Source organism: Balaenoptera acutorostrata, chromosome 11 (genome assembly GCF_949987535.1).
Source record: "Balaenoptera acutorostrata chromosome 11, mBalAcu1.1, whole genome shotgun sequence".
Classification (NCBI taxonomy): domain Eukaryota; kingdom Metazoa; phylum Chordata; class Mammalia; order Artiodactyla; family Balaenopteridae; genus Balaenoptera; species Balaenoptera acutorostrata.
Window position 1 is genome coordinate 6808527 of NC_080074.1, and position 4496 is coordinate 6813022.

Sequence of the window (4496 nt, forward strand, 5' to 3'; positions counted from 1 at the left end):
TAGGCCCAGATGGATCATGATTTTTTTTATGTAGCAAATCCCTGTTGCTGGACAGTTAGGCTGTTCACAGTTTGCGGATTTTGTAAATAACAGTGGCCATGTTCACCCTCCTCTTTTTTTTTTTTTAATTTATTTTTACTTTTGGCTGCATTGGGTCTTCGTTGCTGCTTGTGGGTTTTCTCTAGTTGTGGCGAGTGGGGGCTACTCTTCGTTGCGGTGCGTAGGCTTCTCGTTGCAGTGGCTTCTCGTCGTGGAGCACGGGCCCTAGGCACGTGGGCTCAGTAGTTGTGGCTCGTGGGCTCTAGAGCGCAGGCTAGTAGTTGTGGCGCACGGGCTTAGTTGCTCCGCGGCATGTGGGATCTTCCCAGACCAGGGCTCGAACCCGTGTCCCCTGCACTGGCAGGCGGATTCTTAAGCACTGAGCCAGCAGGGCAGTCCTTCACCCTCCTTTCTGATGACTTCTTTTAGGGTAGATACCTGGGAATAGATGGAGTGTGGACAGTGGGGGTCCAACTTTTAACCCTCCCCTCACACCCAGCCTTATTCACATCATCTCAGCCGTGTTAAAAGGTGTCCCCAGTCCCAACTTTGGACAGCCCGTGTGTCCCCAGTGTTTTCCTTTTTACTCTGTCCTCTGGAGAGCCCTGAGAGAAGTAGAAGTCAGTAGCACCTCTTTCCGACAGGGAGAGTGAGGCTCAGGGCAGTGAATGGCTTTCAGGGTGGAGGTAGGGCCTGAGGCAAGGCAGGTGTTGCCCTGTCCTCGGGAAGCTACAGGTGAGGAAGGGAGTGCCTTCATTCATTCAGGCACTGTTCCAGGGCTAGGGCCAGGGCTGCTCCAGACACACCCTTCCCTGCTCCTGGGGTGCTCTCGAGAAACTATACAAGTAACAGGTGATGGGAAATGCCAAGATGGAAGTTAAAGACGGGACAGTGTGGGGCTTCCCTGGTGGCACACTGGTTAAGAAACCGCCTGCCAATGCAGGGGACACGGGTTCGAGGCCTGGTCTGGGAAGATCCCACATGCCTCGGAGCAACTAAGCCTGTGCGCCACAGCTACTGAGCCTGCGCTCTAGAGTCTGCAAGCCACAACTGCTGAGCCCACGTGCCTAGAGCCCGTGCTCCACAAGAGAAGCCACCGCAATGAGAAGCCCGCGCACCGCAATGAAGAGTAGCCCCCGCTCACCGCAACTAGAGAAAGTCCCTGTGCAGCAACAAAGACCCAACGCAACCAAAAATAAAAATAAATAAAATTTTTTAAAAAGACGGGACAGTGTGGGAATGAGGGCTGTTCTTAGAGTTGGGCAGCAGGAACTCCCTCTGAGGAGGTGACCTTTGTGCTGGGATGTGAAGGGAGGGAGCTGGCCCAGCTGGGGTAGGTGTTCAAGGCGGAACAGCAAGTGTGAAGGCCTTGTGGCTAGAACAAGCTTGTGGAAGAAACTTCCAGAAACAGATCAAGGAAGGCAGGTGGCTGAGGGGACAGTGAGGATGAGACTGGAGAGGGAGGCAGGACTAGGGTACTCCAGAGGGAGTGACCAGCAAGTGCAGAGGCTCTGGGACAGAGTGAGGGCCAGTGTGGCTGGAGTGGAGTGGGGAAGAGAAGACGGGGGAGTTCACAGGAGGCCTCGGGGCCGGAGAGCCACTTTCCCCTCTCATCTCTCACTTTGCATTCTGTCTCTGGCCCTCACACATCCTGGAGCAGGGCTGGGACTCCTCAGTGGGCAGGGGCAGGACTCAGCCTGGGCCTCTCAGGCCCTGATGGCTCTTCTCCACACCTACTGTCTGCTGAGGGCTCTGCTGAGCACTTGACACACATTTGGGCTCCTGGTGCCTGTCCACGTCTGGAGGGTAAGAAAACAGGCCTGAGGGTTGAGACTTGCTGCACACTGCCTGAGCCCACAAGAGGCTGTCTGCTGAAGCTGGGAAAAAGGGCATAAATTGGACCTGGTCCCTACCCTCTTATAAGTCTGTCTCTCCATCTGTAAAATGGGTGAGTAAAGAGGCCCGTGATTCTCCACCCTCTCAGACGTGACACCATTTAAAAACATTTACAACAGCCCCTTTACTCTCCTGAAGTGAAGTCACCACTGATATCACCTACCTATACAGAATTTTTTAAAAACACCAAGGGGACTTCCCTGGTGGTCCAGGGGTTAAGAATCTGCCTTCCAATGCAGGGGACGCAGGTTTGATCCCTGGTCAGGGAACTAAGATCCCACATGCCGCGGGGCAACTAAGCCTGCGTGCTCTAGAGCCTGCGTGCAACTACTGACCCCACGCACTCTGGAGCCCGCGCTCCACAACTGGAGAGGAAGCCCTGAGCGCAACAACGAAGAGCCTACACATCACAACTAAGACCCAACGCAGCCGAATAAATAAATGAATATTAAAAACAAAAACGCAAAACTCCAACTTACATTATAAAAGCAAAAAAGGAAAGGACTTTATAAAATGATGCACATTTCAGCATGTAAATGCTGGCCCCAAGGCCCCTAGACGGAAGCATCAGGAGTCTGCATGGACGCAGGGTCCCTGCACTGGCGCAGCCCCTAATGCCGCCCGCCTTCCCCGCTCTGCCGACAGGGGTGCGGTTTTCCGAGGCGGGGCACAATTGTTGGGTAGTCTCCAAATAAGGCGGGACCCAGTTCCTTTGGCTACAGCGCAGGTGCATTGCTGGCAATTCCATATTTGTTTACATCAGGCAAAAAGTCCTGCGTGTTCATACAAGAAATGGAGCGAAACCCAGGATCAAAGAATCGTTAAGCGGCCCCTCCACCCCGGGCATTGGGAGAGCCAGCGGGACGTCCCATCCCGTCCCCGCCTCCACGTGACCGGATCCCTGCTGTTCCGACAACCAAACACGACCCCACGAAGTTCCGAAACGCTTCTGGGGGCGGGCCATCGCGCAGTCACAGAATTACATGACATCAATGACCCTATTGTGGTAGTTTAAGGAAATTATTTAAGCGCTATTTTTACGCTTCGCTTTCTTCGTGTGGAGGCGCGAAAGGGCCTTAACTCCCGCGCTCCTCTGGTCCCTTCGTAGTTCTCCGCACCTGCCCTCCGCTGTACAGCCGGCCCGCGGCAGGTTCCTGGTTTCCGCGTTCTTTCCCGGCACCCACGGCAGGGAGGCGTTAACAGTCCTGTTTCACGGCTGAGGAAAGGAGGGCGAGCCAGCACCTAATCACGGTTGCGCAGGCGGGACCCTGGATTTCCCTTCTCGGTCTGGTTCCCAGTCTTCACTAGCTCGTCTCTCCAATCCTTTCTGATGCCAGGTTTTCAACTGTGGTGTTATGTTCTCTCAAGAACACACAACTCCACTCGCGGCGTTGTACTTACAGTAGTGATTCATAGAACACTTAGTCTATATGTTCGGCACTGCTCTAAGGGCGCTGCACCTTTAGTCTTTATGTTTCTGTTTTTCTGTTGTTGGTGTTTTGGCCACACCGGGCGGCAGGCGGAGGTCTTACTTCCGCGACCAGGGATCTGACCCCGGGCCCGCGGAAGCAGAACCGCGCAGACCTCATCACTAGACCGCCCAGGAATTCCGTTTCTTGCTGTTGTATTCTTCATTCATTGGTTCGACATACTGAACCTGACGCCAGGATCAGTGCTGGAGACTGAAATTATACCAGTGAAAAAATTCCACATTCGAAACACTCCATTTGACGCTCGCAGCGATCTAGATTATTTGCCCCATTTTACAGGTCAGGAAGGCGAAAACATTTCGTTGTAAAGATTCTACTGCCCGGAAATGTGAGCTGTGGTACATGAGCACCGCACTATAGACCACGTAACGAGCCTCCTGTGTGCAGTACGTTATCGCCCCCAAAAAACGAACTAAGAACACTCTCCGTTACTGCAATTAACATGCTCCACAAAACTTGACTATATTAACTAAACCCAACCTTAACAGCTCTACGGGTTAATAGTCCCCAACAGTACCGTGAGGTTTGACCATCCCGTTACTCAACAACCGCGAATTCAAAAAACTTAACTTCTTCTGAATTTTCCTCAGTTAAGTCACCTGTATTCTGCTTTTTAGATGCAAGAGATACGGGCAGATCGCGACTCCCAGGCATCCCGCAAAGTAGGCGAGTCACCATAGGGGCAACCTTTACCCGCTCAAAAATTCGTCTCACATTAGCAGTGAGGATTCGGGCGTCACCCCGAATCGTTATTTTCCTTACTCATAAGTTTAAGGCATAAACGGCTTCAATGCTTACGTTCCTAGGTAATGAATCCCATTCTCATGAGCCCTACGGTGAGTGTCAAAGTTGACCGTCGAACCGAGAACCTCTTTCCTTTAAAGATTGTCTTACTTATTTAATTCTTTTCTGTTGCTTTTCATTTCATTTGCTCATCTTGAGAAAGAGGGAACCGTACGGCTACGACCCGCCGTATGCAGATAAGCAGAGGACGTCGCAAAGGCTCACGGGGGAGAGCCCCGCCCCTTCCGGTCCTTGCTCGGTTTGATCTGTCGCGAGACTTCCTCAGCC

General features: G+C 52.6%; 1 non-coding gene across 1 annotated transcript; it reads right to left on the bottom strand.

The window, feature by feature from the left end:
* Positions 1-4054: 4054 nt before the first annotated feature.
* On the bottom strand, positions 4055-4204 carry LOC114238724 (U12 minor spliceosomal RNA). The gene has a single exon (XR_003624018.1). It is a non-coding gene; the product is annotated as a U12 minor spliceosomal RNA (small nuclear RNA).
* Between the last annotated feature and the right edge of the window lie 292 nt (positions 4205-4496).